We start from the raw sequence: 9,614 nt of genomic DNA on the forward strand, positions 1-9,614 counted from the left end.
AAAAAAATAAAAATTAATTGGGAATGACACGTATATTTTATCTTAAGAAATTTATATATAGGTAATGTAGTACTTTATTTTATTTTTTATTTTGAAAAAAATAGACAATGTAGTATTGTCATGACATGAAATGAAATCATCTATTTAATTTGTATTGTAACCACATTAAATACTATGATTAAAAATAGCGAGCCCCAGTAAAATTAGGCCCTAGGTATAGACCATAATGATCTTCTACCTTATGCCGGACTTGTAATTTCCTAAAGAGTGCACTTAAAGTTGTTGAATTTCTCGAAAGCTCACCTAAGTTTCATTTTTTCCAAAATGTATACCTAATTTCAATTACCCCTTCCATCAACAGCTGACTCATAGCTAAGTCGCTGCCTTTTGCCAAAGCATCTGAGTCACAATTCAAAAAATAATATCTTTTTTATTCAAATGAATGCAAAAATCTTTACTCTCTTTTGCTCCTCTCTCATTTATTTAAATTGAACTAAACCATTTTTTAAAAAATAATCATTAAATGCATTTTAATTTTAAAACTTTATTTAAAAAATATAAAATAGAGTTAATAAAAATAAAAATTATTATTTTTATTTTTTATATTAATTACAAAAGAATAAAAAATAAAATTAAATTAATAAAGAGAGTTGATTTTATTAATACAAAAAATTATTTGGTATTATTTTTTAAAAAATCTAAACTACAGCTTAAATAGCAGCATCATTGTGGCGCTAACTTTTAAACACCAACACCAATTATGGTGCATTGTGGCACTAGCTTTTAAACACCAACACCAATTATTATGATGTTGATTTTTAAAAATCAGTAGTATTGTAATATTGGTGTTTAAAAAATCAATACTACTATGATACTAGTATTTAAAAATTAGTACCACATCTTAAACACCAACACCATCACTTAAAACACTAACACCATATGTGGTGTTGAATTTTTAAAAATAATAAAAAAAATAACATATTTAGATTATGGAACATTGCATAAATCTATAGGAGTTAGAACGGATCTAATAGAAGTTCTCTAAGTCTATCAATAGATTTTGACCAAAACCTATTGATGGATCTTCGGGATTTGAATTTATGAAAAGTTATCTTGTAATAGAAGCGGATAGTGCTGTAAATTATTTATGGTATTTATGTCTGGTTCTAACATCATATGATAAGTTATGTGTATATATCAATTATTTTAAAGTCATAAATTTTGAAAATATTCTAATCACTACTGTTAATGACTTCAACCTAATATCTCTGGGTACATATAGGCTATTGGGAACTTTAGAAATCTGTAGCACATAGAATTAGTCCGATTAGAACTCTCTAGGTCTATCAATGAATTTTGATCGAAACATATTGATGGACCTATGAAATTTGAATTTATGAAAAGTTGACATATAATGGAAGAAGATAGTGCAATGAAGGTATTTATAGTCTCCATGTCTGATTCTAACATTCTTACGATAAGTAATGTGTTGTAGAAAATGGAAACGTGGGGGAAACCTAGGTTGCCCACTTCTTAGGGACAAATTGTCTCTTATACCCCAAGGTTATTTTTCCTTTATAAGGGATGTATCCAAGGATCATTCATAGAGAAAAAAGGGAGAATGAGAGGAGGAAGACATCCAAGGCTGCGGGATTTGGTTCGTAAAATTGCGGAGAGCTTTCCGATTTTATGATCGTTCTTTCATAGCAAGTCCTGCCATCGCCGATTACAGATCTACGGAAAATTACTGTAAATATTTAATTATTTTATACAATTAATATATAATTCCTACATTGGTATCAGAGCATAAGGAATTATATTTGCATTTTCTCATCGCTGAACACGTTGTAAGGAGTCATGAAGGTGACTTTCAGTCGAAAATCTCCATTCTCCTGTGGCTGATGGTTTGGTCGCTACAAAGGAGCATCGACCACTGCATCACGGCAGTAGGATGTTGACAATAGGGTCACAGGGAGGCCGGCGACAGAGTCGCCAGTCAATGATCAAGTTGCTAGGCAGCGCACTACGTCAGGCTAAAAAATCGTGAATTGTCGCAATTTCCGCTGGAGCTGGGTTCGGGTTGCGGGGATATACCGGCGACGACATTCTAGAGCCAGCGTAGGGATACTAGCTGGCTGATGATGCACTCACTATTAGCCAAGACACTTAGAACAGCGATCGACGACGTTATCAGGCTGAGATCGATCGGTGTCCAGCACCGAAAAGGATTGATAACCATATAAGTAGGCCGGAGATTGACCTTCGTGGCTGGCGACCGTGTCTGTCACGGTTGCCTGCAGGCAGTGCGCAGTGTGCAGCGTGCGATGTGCGGTGTGGGTGGCGTGCGACGAAGATAACGAGCTGAGTAAAATTGACGAAGCATAGTGAATTGAGGAAAAGTTTGATTTTAGAAAATCAAATAAAAATATATATATATAAACGTGAACTTGAATCCAGATTTAATCAATTAAAGTTTTTTATTCAATCGATTAAATTTTAAATTTAATCGATTAAACATAGGTCATAATTTTAATGGATCGGCTAGGTTGAAACTATTAATTGATTTAACCAAATCAATTTGATCCAAATCGAAATCTATTTAAGTTAATATAATTGGGCTTAGACTAAATTTGATCAAATGATTAAATTTGTTCTAATGAGTCAGACTTAATCCAATGGGTAGTGGTTTGATCAAACAGACTTGAGTTTGATCAATAAGTTTAAAATTGACTGAAATGAGCTTAGATTAAATAGTAACAGAATACAGGTACAGAAAATCTCTGTCCAATTAGATTAGTTCTAACGAGAACAATGGACCAAGCTTAGGATCTGGATTCCCGATCGGTCGGTTCAATGAGTTAGTTGACTTAAACTCCTGAAAATCGAGAAGATTTATTTTTCTTGATTTATTATGTTGGTATTATGCCTGTATAAATTGAATTAAGCTAATTTTGTATTGGTTAGTCGATTTTGTATTGACTTATTTAATTTCAATTTTTTAGATGACACGGATGATTACCACATTGACTCGTCGCAAAGTACGGCGAGACCAGCTCAGGGAGGAAATTCAGGAGATAGAGTATAATTCTGCTTATGGAGTCGACGAACACGTTGGACGACTTGATGACCTATTTTGGAAACTCGAGCAAGAAGAGTTTCCAGTCTTGGACAGTTATAGGATCTGGGCTTTGATACATTCATTACCAGAGAATCCTAAGATCAAAGTAGACTACATATGGGGGTGTCATGAAAGACGTGTCACATATTCAGAATTGTGTGAGGAACTAGTTCACCATATGACTGAAGAGGATCCTGAAGAGTTTGAAGAGAACCTGGAAATGATCAAGGAAGATCCAGAAGAGGATCTGATTGTGGATCTGATGGAGAATCAGCTGGATCGAAAGCGCTAGAGGGGGGGTGGATAGCACTCGTGCTTTCACTTTTGTTTTGGAAAACTTTCGACTAAACGCAACGGTAAAGTAAACAATGCAAACGCAAACACCAAGGATTTTTTACTTGGTTCGGAGACTGGGGTGACTCCTACTCCAAGACCCGCGATCGTTGATCACTTTCGGTGGGCAATCACTATAAGCTCAGAAATTCTTTACAATTTCAAGTACAATATTAAAGCAGTAATAAAATTTTATACCGACAACTAAAATAGTAAACTTGAAGCCTCTTGTCATCATAGCCTAGTTACAGCTTTGTCGGATCGTCTTTTGAGCAGCACACGGAAGAGGGGTTGTCAAATTGTGTTGTACCTTTCCTACTGCTCGAGACATGCTTATATAGCCTGTTAAGGGTGCCTCCAACACCATGGAGGGTGCCCTCATCCACACCGAATCCGCAGCGTGGATGAGCTCTAACCACTTCGCAGCTTATCCGCCTGAGGGCGCCCTCAGCTCCATAGAGGGTGGCCTCTGCTCAGTGTCCAGGGCACCCTCAAGCTCCAAGGGGGAGCCATCTATCCTGCTGCTCAGAGGTCATCAACTAATGACCCAAGGCACCTCCAAGCTCCATAGAGGGCGCCTAAGGACTATTCATTCGAGCCTTTTGCTTCTTTTTCACCCCTGCAAGATGGGTTAGTCCAGAATACAAATCATATCCTGCAAGTAGGGGTGAGCAAAAATTCGATAAAACCGAATTAACCGAACCGAACCGACCGAATTTAGGAATTCAATTCGGTTAATTCGGTTTTCATTTTTTTTAAATTCGGTTCGATTTTCGGTGAATTCGGTTCGGTTTCGGTTTTAAGTTTTGTAATTCGGTTAAACCGAATAAACTGATTAAACCGAATATAAAATATTTATTAATTTTTTTATTTAAAAATATAATAAATAAAATAAAATCTCTTCTTTTTTTAATTAAAATCAAATAAAGTTTTAAAATTCGGTTAATTCGGTCAAAAACCGAATTAACCGATCTTTTATCGGTTCGGTCGGTTCGGTTTTTGTAGAGAATTCGGTCGGTTCGGTTGGTTGAAAAAAAAATTGGTTTATTCGATTTTCGGTCTATTCGGTTCGGTGGGTTCGATTTTGACCGAATGCTCAGCCCTACCTGCATGATAGAGTTTAGCATAACAAAATAAGTCAAACATAAGTATATGATAATCTCTAGACTGTCCGGTTTTGACTTCAAATTCTCGACCGGAAATCATAGGCCGAACCTACGCCTACTGTTCCCTCACCGGGGAACGCGTCCTCACCTACTCCATTCAGGAGAGTTTACCTGTTGCTAGTTGATCCTCCAGACCAACTGGACTTTTGATCAACGCCCGAGACTCTAGGACTTTTCGCTGGACGCCCGCTACATGACCCGCCCAGTCTTTCATCTGGTTTGGGACACCAGGACTTTCCACCTAGAGTCCTCGACTCTAGGACTTTTGCTCGAAGCCCTCGACCCGCCAAGAGTTTCTGCCTAGGGTTACCACCCCCTAAGACCTAGGGTTTTCTACCCCCTAGTATTTTCCACTTGCTTAACCACAACTAGGACTTCTACCTAAGTACACTTAGGACTTATCTACAAACTCATTTAAATATGTTAGATCACAAATGATCTTAACTTTGAACCCTTTGCGATTATCAAAACTTAGGTTCGATCGTCGGATACTTATCGCACAAACAAGCTCTCCCTTTTTTATTATGACAAGAAAATTCAAAGTTAAGTAAAAACATAGCAAGATAAATGGACGATAGTAAGATAAATGACATTAAAAATATAGCAAGTAATGCAAATAACAAATTGTAAAATTGTTCGAATTACTCAACTTTAACTTAACTTATCTTTAACTTAACTTTCACTTGTTAGGATCCTTCGTACGGAGGCTAGAGAGGGGGGTGTGAATAGCCGACCCCAAATCGTCGTTTCTTTCTACAAAACGTGTTAGCGCAGCGGAAAATAAACACAGAAACGAAAGGGAAAGAAGACGAACCTCAAACAAACCGATGTAACGAGGTTCGGAGATAAACTCCTACTCCTCGGCGTGTCCGTAAGGTGGACGAAGCCTATCAATCCGTCGGTGGATGAGTCCCCGAAGAACCGGCTAATAAATGCTCCTTGTGGGTGGAGAAACCTCGCCACAATACTTGTAACAACAAGAAAGGAGTACAAGGAAAGCAAGAAGCAAATACAAACAACAATATGAATGCAACACTCGCTTGCCTTCTCTGTCGACCGGAGGCGATGAAGCAGCAACTTCACAACCCAACTGCAGCAGCTGATCGACGACTGGAAGCTCACGCGAAGCTTCGAAAGCGAGCTCAACAAAGCTCAGAACCTCAGAGCACAGAAGCAGAAGCTTCAATCCAAGGAAGAAGAGGTAGAGGAAGAAGAGATTGACAGCCCTGTAGCCCTCGACCTCTTTATATTACCTGTGCCTGCGAAGAACCTGCAACAAAGACAGAAGACGCAGAACCTAGCCGTTGTTACTCACAACGGCTAGATCCAGACCGATCAGGCTTCACCCTGATCGGTCTGGGCCTTGCCTGATCGGTCGTGGGGACCGATCAGAAGGCTTCACAGAGAGTTGCCCAACTCTCTGTGTGGAATCTGATCGGTCCCGGGGATCGATCAGGCTCCATGCTGATCGGTCCCCAGACCGATCAGTAAGCCCACAGAACCATCATCGCCTTTTGTTTGTTATCTGATTGGTCACCAGACCGATCAAATACACAAACGTATCACTGGATCGGTCTGCAGACCGATCCAGAGCTTGGTTTTTGCCCAAACCAAGTCCCAAGTCTCCCAAACCAACATCCGGTCAACCTTGACCTGTTGGTACATCATGCTTAGCATCCGGTCACTCCCTTGACCTGCTAAGACTCCCCACCAAGTGTCCGGTCAATCCCTTTGACCCACTTGGACTTTTCTCTTCGTGTCAAGTATCCGGTCACTCCCTTGACCTACTTGACCTTCTCAACACCAGATGTCCGATCACCCTTGATCCATCTGGATTTTTCCTTGCCCGGCTTCACTCACCAGGACTTCCCAACTGCCTGGCTTCACTCACCAGGACTTTCCCTTGCCTGGCTTCACTCACTAGGACTTTCACCTAGCTTCACTCACTAGGGTTTTCACCTGGCTTCACTCACCAGGATTTCCAATCTGCCCGGCTTCACTCACCAGGACTTTCCAACTGCCTGGCTTCACTCACCAGGACTTTCCCACTGTCTGGCTTCACTTGTAAACGGCCACCCTTCTTACCCAAGGGCGGCGCTACGATCTTATACTACTTACGTACATGCTTTAGTTATACTATAACAACGGAACATTTTAAATCATTCCTTTTTCTTAAATAAGCATGATATCACATATTCTGATTAGTTCGAATGTGCATATATTGATCATATAATTAAAAATATTAATTTGTCCGAATCGTTCTTGCCGAGCCACCACCATACACATCACTATCTGCTCCTCCTGCTGCTCCGTCGTTCCGAATATCCGTCCCCCATATCTGCGGTACAAGGAAAGTAAGCTATGAGCACTCATGGCTCAGTAAGTTCCTTTCCTACTCACTAAAACCGAATTCATATCATTGCATATCAATATCATGCGAGGTATCATAAGCATACGACATACAAGGGTATCATATTCATATTCATATCATAATATCACATGACATTATATCTAATCATCAGATAATTCAAGCACATATGTAGGCAATGCATCATGAATTTGAAAACTTATACTTATAAGTACTTGAAATTAATATCATCATTAGAGGGGATCCCGGTTTGTACCACATACATAATGCGCGCTTCATAGGTAGGTCCAAGGTAGCAAGTCTTGAACCCTACCATGCATACATACTAGGCCCGAGTCTTACTCCATCGACCTAGGGCACTCAGAGGCCCATTACTGACGAGGCCCGAGTCTTACTCCATCGATCCCGGGGCGTTTACGGAGCCCACCCTTGGTACAAACCATACAAAAATAACTTATCATGCATAACTATCATATCATGTCCCTAACAATCTTTCATGCATTTCCTTTTTCATTTCTTTTCATTATGTATAGCATTTCCTATGCTATAACATATCATTACGTAACATAATTTCATTTCTTCTCATTATGTATAGCATTTCTTATGCTATAACATATCATGGCATATTACGTAACAAAATTTCATTTCTTCTCATTATGTATAGCATTTCCTATGCTATAACATATCATGGCATATTACGTAACATAATTTCATTTCTTCTCATTATGTATAGCATTTCCTATGCTATAACATATCATGGCATGTTACGTAACATAATTTCATTTCTTCTCATTATGTATAGCATTTCCTATGCTATAACATATCATGGCATATTACGTAACATAATTTCATTTCTTCTCATTATGTATAGCATTTCCTATGCTATAACATATCATGGCATATTACATAACATAATTTCATTTCTTCTCATTATGTATAGCATTTCCTATGCTATAACATATCATAGCATATTACATAACATAATTTCATTTCTTCTCATTATGTATAGCATTTCCTAGGTTTCTTTCCCTTTTTCTTTTATTTTCCTTCATGGCCGAAACCTACCAGTCCTTAAGCTAGGTTTCTTAAGTGGCCTAAAGCATGGAAAGCCTAAGTAAATATCATGGCAAAAGTTACTAAGAACATCATACACAAAATTGGATCATAAACAAGCTAGGACTCTTGTGATCTTACATGTCTTATATCATGTAACTAATTTTCTACATTCCAATTAAACATTAGAGCATTAATCAACTTTCATATCATAATATCACAGAGGTCTTGAGCATATTAATATTTTTGTTTAGGCTAATCTAAGCTATCCCTTTTATCATAGCCGAAAAACCCTAAAAAGAGTTCATGAGTTTCTAGCAATGTGAACACCCTTTAAGAAACTTTATATCCTATCATAGGAGCATGTTTATTTAAACTTTTGAAGGTCTTTCTAACCCTTAACCTTTCTGGTCCGGAGCATACAAGTGAGTTTTCTTTTGGTTCCAATTAATTTCCAAGCAAGAAAACCATAGAAAGGTCCTTAGCATTTCATAGAAGGAACCTTGCACTAGTTTGGTTAGACAATAATCTTCCTAACCTCTTTAAAATATTTTTGGTTGAATTCTAGGGTTAGATACTCCTCTGATCATACATCATATCAGTATAAAATCATGGAAAAGAATCCTTCTACATAGCATAGAAAATCTTATCATGAAATGAGGTCTTGTTTAAATCATCCTAGATTTGAATACCTTTTCTTTAGCCGAATTTTCTTAAATTCTTTCCTAGGTTTTCCAATCCTTATAAATCCGAAAATCACATAAAAGCCTTGTACCACAGGTGAGGGGAAGCTTACCTTCTTTGCTTAAGTTTCCTAGGTTCGAGAACTTGCTTGTGGACCTTTCTTCTTCTTGCTTGCTTTGCTCGGCACCAATGGAGGAAGCTAGGTCTTTTGGTGGAGAGGGGGAGGAAGAAGAGACTTCTTCCTCTTGTGTTGCTCGGCAACAACAAGAAAGAAAAGAGGGAGAGAGTGAGGAGGAAGAAGAGGTTTCTTCCTCTTGTGTTGCTCGGCAACAAGAAGAAGAAAAGAGGGAGAGAGTGAGTTCTCGGCACCAATGGAGGAGAGGAGGAGAATGAGTTGAGGATGAAGTTGAAGTCACCCCTCCATGCCTATTTATACTAAAATGAGGGGAGGAAAACTTGACTTGATTCATCCTCCTTATTTATTTCTCCTCTTTAATGATAAGAATATTCTAGAGAAATGCTTCTTGAGTTCTCTCTTTTCTTTCCTTTAATTTCTCTCTTTTCTTTCCTTTAATTAAAATTCCTATCTCTCCTCTTACAATATCCTCTCCTATCACACTTGGTTAACACATGCATGCATCCACAAGAGAACCAAGGTTCGAAACTTGGTTATGTATATTTTTACTTCTTTTTTTTACTTCCTTTTCCTTTTTAATTAAAAAGAATCCTTTCTTATTCTTAACTACTTAGTCCTTTCTCTCCTTATCAATAATTCTCCTATCCCCTTTGATATCCTATAAATGTTCCTTACAAGAGATCCAAAGTTCAATCTCTCTTCTAACATTTTATTTTCTTTTGTACGTAATAATTCATATATTACCATATTATGCAT

This window comes from Zingiber officinale, chromosome 4B (genome assembly GCF_018446385.1).
Source record: "Zingiber officinale cultivar Zhangliang chromosome 4B, Zo_v1.1, whole genome shotgun sequence".
Classification (NCBI taxonomy): Eukaryota; Viridiplantae; Streptophyta; class Magnoliopsida; order Zingiberales; family Zingiberaceae; genus Zingiber; species Zingiber officinale.